The following is a 12571-nucleotide window of genomic DNA, read 5'->3' as shown; positions in this document are numbered from 1 at the left end:
CAGCGCTGGCTGGGGGCGTGTGAGCAGGGCAGGGCGTGCAGGGCTGAGGGTGATCGGGGTGCTGAGCGAGGGGGAGCCCACGCAGGGCTCGCTGACCTCCCTCCCAACATCTGACTGCTCCCAAAACCTGATCCAGATGGGGCTCCTCCAGCGCCGGCCGCGCCCCATCAATCACAGCACGCCGCTCCTCTGGCTCCTGCCACCGCTCGTGGAGTGCGCCACTGAGCAGATGATTGCACAGAGAAGGAGGAAAAAACACAGCTTGACTACATTAATAGCTGCTTAAAAAACATTGGAAAGGCTACTATGGAAGTTGCCGGAAGCCGAAGGGTTTTGTTTCAAAATTAACACGGCTGTATTCAGAGTTCCAAAACACCCTAAACTTCCAGGGCTCTGGCTTTGGGATAGCTGCAATGTCCAGTTACACACGTGCATTTCTACGGGATTAATTCCTCCTCCATCTGGCAGAGTTGATACCAACAAGGTTCTGATTTTAAAACTGCTGAGCACCGCAAGCAAACAGTTGATACTGAACTAGCCTGGTTTAGATTAAATGTACCTTATCCTTCCATTCAAAAGAAATATTGTTTCCTTTTGGTTTCATTTCTTGTCACTTAGCAGGGGAAATATTTCAGAAGAGCTTCCAAGGTTTAGTTCTGCGAGGTACTTTAAGCAACCAAATGATTCACTGCTAAAGGAACTTTCCTAGATGCTCCAGACATAGCTCCAAAATGACTGAATTTCTGTCTAAAGAAATAAAGAAAAGAGCAAAAAAAAAAAAACAAAAAACCCAAACAACAAAAAACCAAACCAAACAAAACAAAAACAAAAAAACCCCCACAAACACACAAAAAAAAAAAAGAAAAAAAAACCAGAAAACCAAATCAAACAAAAAAACTGAAAAAAATCAGAGCCCCAAAGAATACATCTATTGCCCCTGTGTTGCAGACTGCCTGCAGACATCAGAGATCAGAAGCAGGGCAGACACATAACACTGGAATTATTCTAACCAACCTTCCAATTCTAAAGGGTAAGCAGAGCAACAAACAGTCATCAATTCATCATTAAACTCATATTCCAAATAAAATATATTTGAATTCTTTAAAGTGGCAATGTAATTCTTCCAGATTTGTTGCTGGCACTCCCCAATTAATGATAATAAAAGCAGCCACTTCAGATTTTTCAGAAGGAATCAGACATCCAACCACACCGGACTGATAATCACAACTGACTGTTTCTGTGAGCTTTCTCTGTTGTAGCTTAATTATCTGACCAGGCCACTTGACTCGCATCATTTGCTTCTGCAATCACACAAAATGAATGCTCCACCTCACTTTTTTGGATGGTTCAGGACAAAGTCAAATTCAGCTTTCAAAAGTAAGAAAGATAATGCAGAGTAACTTTTTTTCAGAGAGTGTAGGGGGGGAAATGTAACAATAAAGAAGCAAAAGATAATTTCTTTACTACCTTAGCTGGAAAGTACTATTTAATTTCTCCCATTGAAAAGGAACATGTAATTTTGGTCTTTTTTGCATCTAACATACTGTATTCCAATAAAAGTCTGTGCACTTGCTACTGCTGCATACGTGTTTGATAAGGACATGTTCACTTTGTGTCAGTGCCTGAGGTATGGAACAGATCAGCAACTGAAACCTCCCGACAGCCTGCAAAGGACATTTACTTACATTTCACTGAAGGCAGCCAACTACTCGCCAAAACACTGAATTCCTGCCTGAATTCAAGAGCACATAATACTATGGACACACCAGTACACACAGAGGAAGCCTTCCCTCCAACACCTTCGCTCGTTCCAGCTGCTGAAACTTTCAGCTGCCTTTATGATGCTGTCATTTATTACCAGAGCTTTCCTTATCCTACATGGCAAATCTTTTCCCTGCTATTTTCAATGGCCCAAGTGGACATGACTCTGCCACACTGATTGGTTTTGCTTCTACATTAACACCTAAATCTTTTTCTTTTTCGTTAGGTTTTCTGCCTCTCCCTCACTTTATCCAACTCTGTCTCTTAAGGTCCTTCCAACTGCATCTCAGCCTTGTATTCCATCAACCATTATTTCCCTCTGAAAAAAAAATACATTTGAAATTCAAATTTAAATTTGAATTTTTGCATTTCACATTTGCAAAACAACTCTCCAAAATGGCCTTAAGAGCCTTATAGCAAGACACTCTGAAGAACTTGGGTATATCTACAATGAGAATTGATTCTTAAAACTTCCCAAAAAACAGTATAAAGTATCAAAGGATCTTGTCATTATACACAAGTCAGTACAGGAAACTCCACCTCATTTGAGTTACATCTTTACTAGAGCATACTGAGGATGATGCAGCATCCTTGTACTCAAACAGCAGGGTAGGAGGGCAAAAACAATGGGTTGGATTGTTAACAAAAAAGGTGCATGAAAACCCTCTGGAATACTGGCTTTTAAAGGGGGCAGCAGTCAACCTTTCAAAATTTAACTCAGCTATGAGTTCCAGGCCTTGGGCATCAAGACCAGGTCCAAAGCTGTTGAACATCTTCACACAAGACATATGGGAAGTGTCAGAATGCAAATTCACACAGGACAGCAAACACGGAGCAGCCAAGGGACTCTACTGGAGTGGGCTGACAAGAACCTGGCCAAGTCCTGCTCTTGGGACCTGATAATCCCTTGCACTGGCCCAGGCCCTGACTGCCTGGCCAGAGAGCAGCTCTGCAGAAAAGGATGAGTCCTGGTGAGCAGAGCTGGGTACAAAGCAGTGCTCTGCCTTCTAGGCAGCGAATGTGAACTGCTCTGCAGGCAGCATTAGCAAAGGGGGGGTCACTGAGGTGAGGAAAGGGATCATTGCTCCCTGCACCGCACTTGGCAGAGCATCTGGAACACCAGTCTGGAGTGCCTCAGGACAGGAGATGTGTTTGGGAGTTCAGTGATGGGTTGCCAGGGCAGCTGCAGGGCTGGAGCACATGGCAGAAGCCGAAGCAGCTGGTTCAGCATCGCCTCAGAAGGGAGGGCTCAGACAACTCAACTGCATCTTCTTCCACTTAACCAAAGGTTACAGGCACAGAACCTGCAGGTACAGAGTGACAGAACAAGGAGCAACAGCTAAAAGCTGCCGAAAGGTAAATTCTGGTTAGCTCTAAAGAATAAGATAATGAATATGGGGGAAGTTAAGCACAGGAAAATGCTACTCAGAGAGGTTATGGCATCCTGGAGACTTTGAAACCTGAGCTCTAAAAGCCCCTGAGCGACCTAATCTGTGTAGTTACCTCTGATTTAAATGGGATTTTGGGATTAGATAGCTTCTGAAGTTCCCTTTCAATCTGAATCATTCTGTGATTCCTTGTGGTTTCAGCAGCAGCAGAATAACTTCAAAATGGATTTTATACTTTTATCCTATTTGATGACTTTCTTCATAAAGGATTTACTGAGAAGGAAGAGACTAATTACAATTTCTAGCCTGTTTCTGTCCTCAAGAAACAATGTCTCAGTTCTTTGAGATGTATTTGAGATATATTTGAGATATATCCAATGTTTCCTTAGAAAAATACTTTTTCATTTATTTAATCCACAGCCAGAGCAGTATGGAAGTGGCAATTCTATAGTGCAGGCAAGAGGAGTTTCACAAATGATTTAATTTAATGCTCTAGACTATGACACATTTCCATTTTCTGCCAAACATTACCATTCTCAGCATAAGAAGAGGAACACTGCCTTACATCTGCACAGAAAGGAGTAGTTTTCTCTACCTTCTGCATGACCTCTAAAACAGTAACTACAGCCGTATATGTCTTCTAATTTTATCTGCCTTTTTTCTTCTGAAATAAAATTTATTTCAAAGATTAATATATCAAAAAACACTGCCACCTTTTAAAGCTGGGTTGTAACAAAATTAGTACATCCATTTTCTTATTTTTCTAATAAAGTGATTAAACAAACAATTTTATTTTTTTTCCTTTACTGCAACACTGAAGATATGGGACATACCAAGCCAGGTGACAAACCACGCTTATGCAGCAGGACTACATCTGGTCCAGACACAACCCTTCATTGTGCTTTGTAACCCATTCTTCTGGATTCCACTGAGGCAGTTCCTGCCTTGTAACCCATGCACAGGTACAGATATTTCCAGAATTTGAGTGTAAAAAACTTCTGGACATGACACCTTACTGGCAAAGGATTGAACTCCACAAAGGTTTGGAGTCTGCAGAGAAAACTGAGCACATTCAAATCCAAAAAAACAGTTGCAGGTATATGGTTTTCAACAGATCATTTCTAGAAATCTGGTAAGTTCTTATAAAATAGCTAAAATTATTCATTCAAGATTTGTTGTAAGTAGAATTCAGTACCTCAATTAAAGTTTACTTCAAAAAAAAAAAAAAAAAGACTAAATTTTACAAGAGTTTTGTACTAGATACAGCCGGTTCTTAAATGTGCCTAAATGGAGCAATTAAATCTCATTGATATTGTTGTCATAAAAGTTACTTCCAATTTAGAGATACCACCTCACCAGAGTTTCAGTTGGCTTTGCAATGAACACACCATGGAATAGAACCAAGTTTTTACCAGGTGATGAACCTACAGCCACATGCTGAAAAAAAAGTTCTTGAGAGCCATTTGCACCAGAAACGGGATCAGAGTTTAACGCTACTTAATTAGTGATCAGATGGTGATAGACAAACCAAATGCTGGGCAGGATGAGTGAAGAGTGCCACAAGGATTACACACAGAGACCAAGAACACGGGACTGGAGACCTTTGCACACCTCTAAGTGCTTCTCAAAGGCACGGGTGCAGTGGCTGCACGGAATGGGCAGAGCCAGCTCCCACGCGTAAGGGCAGCGGCACTCGGTGGAGTTTGAGCTGCCAACGTCACCTCTTTAAACTGGACACTTTAAGTGACCTCTTTTCACTGGGGGGGCACAGTCTTTCACCGCTGAGCTCTGACGGAGCCTCAAAAAAGGGGACATTTCTCTTCATAATCCCTCACAGTGAATCATTTCCTAGGGCAGAATCACAATTGCCACAGCTCATCCATCACGTGTGATACAGGGCCGAGCCTCAGTACCACAAATGGGAGATCATTACTTGACTCACCTGAAATAAAACAAGGAACATAGCTAGTGAGGGAAATGGGAATGCAATGCCATAAGCAGCCTCAAGCAGCAAAGCTGACAGATCATCCCTGCTCAGCTATTTGGATACGGGGCTGTTTAGAAAGCCAGAATGAGCCAGGTTAAATGACAATAATTCCTGCAAAACTGTGCCAAATGATCAAACACAAGCTGGTTTGCTTTACTTTGCTTAAACCAGGTAAATTTAAGAGTTTCATTTCTGTCATGAGCTCCATAAAGACAATGACATGACTGACTTTGGGAATTTGGAGGAAGACCAGGAAAGTCAGCTCTAGAGTTATAAAACTGGGCTTCAGAAAAACAGACTTCAGTATATCCAGGGAAATGTTATGAATCCCTAAGGTTTACCCAGGAGAGGAAACAGTCCAAGGTAGCTGCCTGACTGAGATGTCAATTAAAGAGAACTTCAGCATGCAGGAACAAACCATTCATTAGGAAAGTAGATACTTAGCAGGCTTACATGGATATGAAGAAGGTTAATGAAGACAGACCCAAAATGTGGACTTGCAAGTGATGGGGTCAAGGCTTGGCAACAAAAGAGAAGCACAGAAGTATTGCTCAGGCACTCGAGGACAAAAAGGGAAGGTTTTTCAGTCCAGCCTAGCTAAAAGTAAGACATTCTTAATTTAAAGACATTAAGGGTGACAAGAAAGGTTTTTCCAGAAAAAAAACAAACCAACAAACAAAAAACCCTCAACAATCTAGACATTATCTATTTAACATTGCTTTCAGAGAATGTGTTTCCTGTATCTGTTTAAGATTTCCACCATTTTGTTATTTACAGTGGAACACAGATGACCTGAGCTGCAATGACCAACTACCACAGCAATGCCATCTTGTTTAGCGCCAGTTAAAGCAGCACTCATTTTTTTGGCACTGAAATTAAATGATGGAGCATGATCGCTGATGTTATTTACTCCTAAGATTAAAATGACAATCAAAATATCATTGGGCACAAGGAACAGACAGCTTGGCTTCCTGCCTCAGCCACACTTAGCTATGCTTGTTTATCACCAAGATCATTTGCATACTTCAGTGGATGTTTATGTTAAGATGCTGTTGTAGCATTACCAAGGAACTGTTTATCCAACAATATTTGTCATCAGCAACCTAGGCCACAGGACTGAAGGAAGGTAAAGACCTTCTCAACGAGGAGACAAAAAAGGTGCCAAGGTGTGTTTATGCAAAGCAAAACACATTTCTAAACAGTGCTGAATGTCACAACTGCCTAAAACAAACAAAATACGATTAACTGTGTGTTACAGGGAATCTCCAGTTATGAAGAAAATTAACAAAATCCTTTAATGGTTCCTATAGCAAAGAAAAGACTTTCACTGACTATACTGACTGGCAAGTTCTATATTAATCCTCTAAAAAGCTTCTGTTACTATGACAGGAATAGCCAATTTGTCCTTGTACCTTAATTTCCACAGCCCCCCAGAACAGGGTCCAAAAGTGGTCTCAAATCTGCAAATCTGTATGGCCTCTCCCTGCCCATATCCTTCGGAGATTTATTTTACTACTGGACCTTGTTCACAAGACTGAGCATATTCATATGACAGTAAATCTTGCTGCAAAGCTGGTGTCTGCCTGTGCTACAGGTGCTTAACCCTGGTGGGCTTAAAAACCATTGCTCGGAACAACAAGTATATTGTGGGACTGGATGAGAATTACCTTTCCCAGTTTACAGATTTATTTTGTAAGGAAGAGGTGGCAGAAGGAGAGGTATTTCCAAAACTGAAACAGCACTGAGAAAAACTCTGGCATGTTGAGCAGAAGCATATGGCTAATCTACAGCAACCACATCCAACAGCATTTGTGTTTGCACAGTGCAGGGGCCTGGACAGCAGCCACAAGCATCCACGCTCCAGAATTAGTGAAAATACACACACCACTTCTGGGAGAGAAAAGTTATAGCCTGGAAACTGTTTATAATCAATGTGAACTGGCTGGCATTTATAGTAGAACATTAGATTAAATAAGATACCAAAAATATTGAAGCAGTTCTGCATTTGCTGAGTGCGCACCCAGTGAGATGGAGAATACAGCAAATGCGTTTGCATCTTAGCTGCTGAAGAAATTCAAATTAGATGCTGCTACCCAGGAATTGATAACGAGGAGGTATTCAATAAGAAAAGTGGTTTTCTTTTAAATATTGCAATCACATGGTACAGTACATCACTTGTGTCAAGTTAAATTTAATCATATCAGTGTACTTAAAGGAAAATACTTGAATACCTGCTCATATACCCATGCCAAAAGGGATTATATGAGACTTTATGAAGCCTTTTCCTTTTATTTAATATTCTGATACCTATATAGAACAATTTTGGTATGTATTATACCATCAAATTAATCTGTTTCATTGTCATTTTATTGTACAGCAAATATGCCTGAACTCACGGTGACAGCATCATGTGTCCTGCCAATTACTGATGTGCTCCCATGTAAGAGCAAAGGCATTTTCCTTGGAACAGCAAAAGGCAGAAGGAATCTTGCCAGTTTTACTTAGACTAAAGCAAGATCATCATCTGCTTTTAAATGTGTTAAGGACACATTTAAAAAGAAACAATAACCCATGTGGTCACCAATGCTCGCTGATTTTCATTAGATTTAGAATCAGGGATGTGAAGGACTGTGCTATGGACAAGGAGTCTGAGCAATGAAGTACACAAACTGAATGGGTTTTTGACTGAAATGCACTTTTTCTACGTATTTTCAACAGCTTATCTGAACAACAGGGACAAATGATCACTATATAAATCCAACAGAAATAAACCACTTTTCAGTTACCAGAGATTAAATACAACAAAACTTTGAAACCTGAATTGAATTCTGACAAAGCAAACAAAACTGTTAAGTGACACATATGTCGGGCATGCACTTAGGCAGACTCAGTCCACCTCAGAATGCATGAAGACTGGATGGATAAAATTCAGGATCCAAAATAAGGACCTAAAAGGCACAAGCCACCTCTACAAATGCACCGGGTCTATTTTGCCAACCTTTTAGTGAATTCTCCTTCCTTCTCATGTTCCTGATTCACTTTTCCCAATATATTAAACCTCCCATTGCCCCCCTCCCTCTTCTTCACGCTGTTCTTTACTACTTCCTCTTTCTACACCTACTTGCACCAATCTGATTCTCCCCTTTAGTATTTACTGCAGCAATTGAGAGTACAGGAGATACAAACTGTTATCTGATTGACATGGGAACACATCAATTCTGCCTAAGCTACTCATTGAAAAGCAAGGGATGACCTCCACATGTACCTTAACTTTGATGCAAAATATCTCATGTAAATGGGAGTTATTCTGAACAGAATCAGGCTACAGGACTGGTATAATATAAAGTAATAAACTTTTCATTTGCTCTCACTTATTCCAGATACTGTTGTAGCAAACTCATCCAGGATTTGGAGGGTGAAAATATATTTTGGAAGTTGACACAACCTTGGAAATACCCATTTGTTGATCATGATGAAAGGGTAAGTATGTTAACTTATATTTACATAGTATATCTATATATATAAATATATGCATTTTGTAAATAATCCCAAAGGGCTCACTGCTCCTCAGTTGACTTCATGGTCGACAAAAATGTTCCGTGTTTAAAATAGATTCCTAAATTCTACAGCTATTAATATGTCCCCTACCAGCAGTTCTAAAGAATAGTAGAGGGGAAAAAAGAAAAATAAAAAATCCAATCAGCTAATTTCAGTTTCCAAATGGAAATTTAAATCCTCCAATAGAGGTCTGCAGTGACTAACAGCATCAATTCAGAAAAGCAATGCACACTAAATTCAATTCTAGTGTCACACACATATATATGTTCATGGTATCAAACTAACAACCAAATTCAATGGAGACTTATGAAGCATAGTAAATTGATTTGAATATGTTGTTTGCTAATAAGGATTATGAAATAAATTTTTCAAATTATTGTTTTAACTTCATTTTAATGGCACAGCTTGAACACCAGTTAAACAACCTGAATTCAAGGCCTCTCACATGCTTCAGAAGCAAAAAAAAAAATGATATAAAATATTTCCAATTAAACAGAGAATATGACATTAATTCAAAGAATTCAAACAGTGCACATTGCAAAAGCCTCTACTGCACTATGCAGGAAAGTGAGAGTAAGGGTGAAGCTACCCTGAACTTAATCCCACTTTCTCCCTTTCTTGGTTTTCGACAATTTAAACTATTTTTTTTTTTTGTTTCCATTTCTTACAAACAAAAACCAGAAATCTAAGAGCATAGTCCGCTGCTGGAATTTGATTATTACCATCTTACATCCTGTAAATTCAAAAGAGCAACAGAATTGCACCTTTGCAGTTAAAATAACAGTTAAAAATAACGAAATTAGCAAACTACTACACACCCTGAGCCACAGAGCTCACCTGAATGGGAGCTCCTGTTGTATTCGGTAAAAAGATTTTTAATAGAACTACACAAAATAAAAAGGCAAATTAAACCTAAAAGTGGAACATCCAAGAGTCTGTGCAGAAGCTCAGAGGAAATAAACTTTCCTTTCAGCAATGCAAATTTCTGATGCCAACAAACTCTTCAACAACAGTGTGACTTGCAGGCCCTGAAGTTTATCTGCAAGTTTTAAAAAAATCTCTGGTTGTTATGGGGGTTTGGGTTGTTTTTTTTAAGAATAATTTCAGGCAAGTTTTATTGAAAAATTACCCATGGTTCATTCCCAAATAGCACTGGGTTTTGAAGTAAAAAATACTTAAGTATTAGATAGGAATAATTCATCCACTCTAACAAAACCCTCTACAAGTGTATTTGCCAGGTATGTACCATTAGTCAGCCCTATGATAACTACAACCCCCCCAAAAAACCCCATGGAAATTAGATAAAAAACTAGCTTTTATGTAATATAAAATTATTTAATATAAAATATCCACCATAAATATGAAAAAAATCAGAAATGGGTGAAGATACTTAGATGTGTATTACTATTTTGCATTTCCAGCCCACTCAACCCAGCTAACATGGTTAACTTCATCCAAAACAGGTCTCTGAAAACCAGTACTAGAAGATATAGCATTATTCATAAATAATTATCTGGAACTAATCTCTTTTTTCATGTATGAAACGTCTGCTTCCCAGGAAACTTCACTGTGCAGGATCACTTCTGATAACCAAACAGCCTCTCTAGAGAAAGTACAGTTTTCTCAGTGACCGAGGAAGGAAAGAGGAATTTTAGATGTTTTCAAGAAAGTAACCGGGCCGAGCAGACACAGAGAGCTGGGTTTCAAACAAGGAAGTCCTTTCCCTTGAACGAGCTCACCAGGATTAGAAATTCAGTAGAATCCAAACTTCTACATTCAAACTGAACCCAAGGTTTTAGCACGCTGCTGTAAATGGCAAAGCACTGAAGCTATTTGGCAGCAATAGGGAGATTTGCACAGACTCTGCACAAGGTGCATTTCACTTTTAAGAGATAAGTATGTCCCATGAAGACACTGTGCTGAAAACGTATTTTTCGTTTCACGTATCAGTGGTTTTGCTTTGCAGAAATTGTTCCATCTTTTTAACTCTAAGCCCCAGAACTGAGCAAGAACAGTGCAGCAGACACACGGCTGTGATGCAGCAAGACTAATCTATTTCCTGAGACACTGTTAGATCAGATTTTGGGACGTGGACAGTTTTTTTATAAATATACTGCACTTTGCAGTCAGATGATCATCAAGGAAATGACAATGTCCAACATGTCACCCTCTGCAAGGTCAGAGGAAATTTGAGAGCTCCTTACATGCATCTGTACAATCAGCTGGTTTGGCATTTTTGGCCCTAAAAATGTTTCAGTGTATGCAACCCAGTTCTTCAGTGAAACAGAAAAATTCTGGTAACGTAATGTATTTATTCTGTCTCAAGCAGGAGACTGTGAGCATCCAGCTGGAGCTTCCTGAAGTCCCACAGTCATCCCTGCAATGATCTGTGTGGGCACTCTCTCCTTTTAACAGCACATTTATGGAAAACAAGCAAGGTAAGGACAATATGCATACCCCTTGAGCAGTAATAAGGAAAATATGCAATAACTACTCTATTTGTGAGAGCCATTCATTTTGACAATTTATGTTCAAATGTGAGCAGAGATGCCTGGATTTGGAAAAAAGTCTGAACTTGTGAACTCAGAAAAACAAATACTCTTGGTAGCTTAAAAACACACATTCACTTACAAGAGAAGAAAGGCTGCAAAAATAATAAATACTTGACCTGAGAGATGAGCAGTGACTAGAAAACAAAAATCTGCCTAAAGTCTCAGCAGAAGCAATTGTAACCCTCTAAGTTATAAAGTGCACATCTAAGGCTGCTATCTTTCATAGATTTGAAATATTTCTTCCCTTCTGTTTGGGTTCAATGATATTTTGATCTAAAAACTAAAGGCTGACAGAGGATCCCATTCACTAAAGAGACAGGAGAAGAAGTGGCAGCTGGACCAACCCCACCCCACAAGCAGCAGCAAGGCAATGGTGGGAGAGCCTGGAGGTACAGAGAGCATTTTAAAGCTTTGCATGTCTGTGCTGCCCCCTTTTTTATCAAAGCACTAAAGACAAAGGCTGTGCAAACTCTCCAGACAACCTGCTCCAATGAAAAACTGTCCTCATGGGGAAAGCTTTTCTTCATAACCACTTATTCCAGCTCTGCAGTGTGTGCTGTCTTATCCTCCCACCATACACCCCTGGGAAGACACCTACTCCTTCTCGATACCCTTTTTGTGAACATTTTGAGGCAGCTCCTAGGGCACTCTGGAGCCTTCCCTTCTCCAGGCTGAGCAAGTACAGTGCCCTCAGCCTCTAACCAGATACTCCAGCACATCCTGGGGGCCCTGTGCTGAACACTCTTTCTGGTACTGGAGAGTCACAAACTGGGCCAAATATCTTGGATGCAATTTAACAAGTGCCAGGTAAAGGGAGAAAATCACTTCTGTCAATTAACTGGTTAATCTGCTTATCCAGCCTGGGACACTGTTGGTTTCCACTGCTGCCTGAGCAAATACACTCATCCAGTAGAAATTCACTGCTGGAAATGCTCATAGGGGCATAAGGTGGAGATGTGGTCAGATGTGAGCATGTCCAGCTGCTCTGAGGGCACAGTGCTGATGGTTCTCTGTGGCCACGCACACTGACAGCACAGGGAGCTTGGACAGTCCTGCTACAACCTTCTGCTGCAAACAAGAAACAGCTCTGCATTACAGGAGCTTCAAACTGGAGTTAGAAGGTCAGAAGTTAAGAGTTCTATTAATAAGGATGAAAATATGTCCATTTTTTAATAAAATCCTGGCCACTTTGTTTTTCCTCTATGAATAAAAAAACAAAAACGAAACAAAACAAAAACAAAACAAAAAACAAACAAACAAAAAACAAATAAACCTCTACAGCCATTCCTCATAGCAGCCACTACCTGACATGCTAATTTTAACAC

General features: G+C 40.0%; 1 protein-coding gene across 8 annotated transcripts in view; it reads right to left on the bottom strand.

Moving 5' to 3' along the window:
• Window positions 1-12571, bottom strand: part of RBFOX1 (RNA binding fox-1 homolog 1) — a 1143703-nt gene that overhangs the window by 127057 nt on the left and 1004075 nt on the right. The window lies entirely within an intron of this gene.

The sequence above is a fragment of the Cinclus cinclus genome, chromosome 16 (assembly GCF_963662255.1).
Source record: "Cinclus cinclus chromosome 16, bCinCin1.1, whole genome shotgun sequence".
NCBI lineage: Eukaryota > Metazoa > Chordata > Aves > Passeriformes > Cinclidae > Cinclus > Cinclus cinclus.
This window is presented reverse-complemented; position numbering and strand designations above follow the sequence as displayed.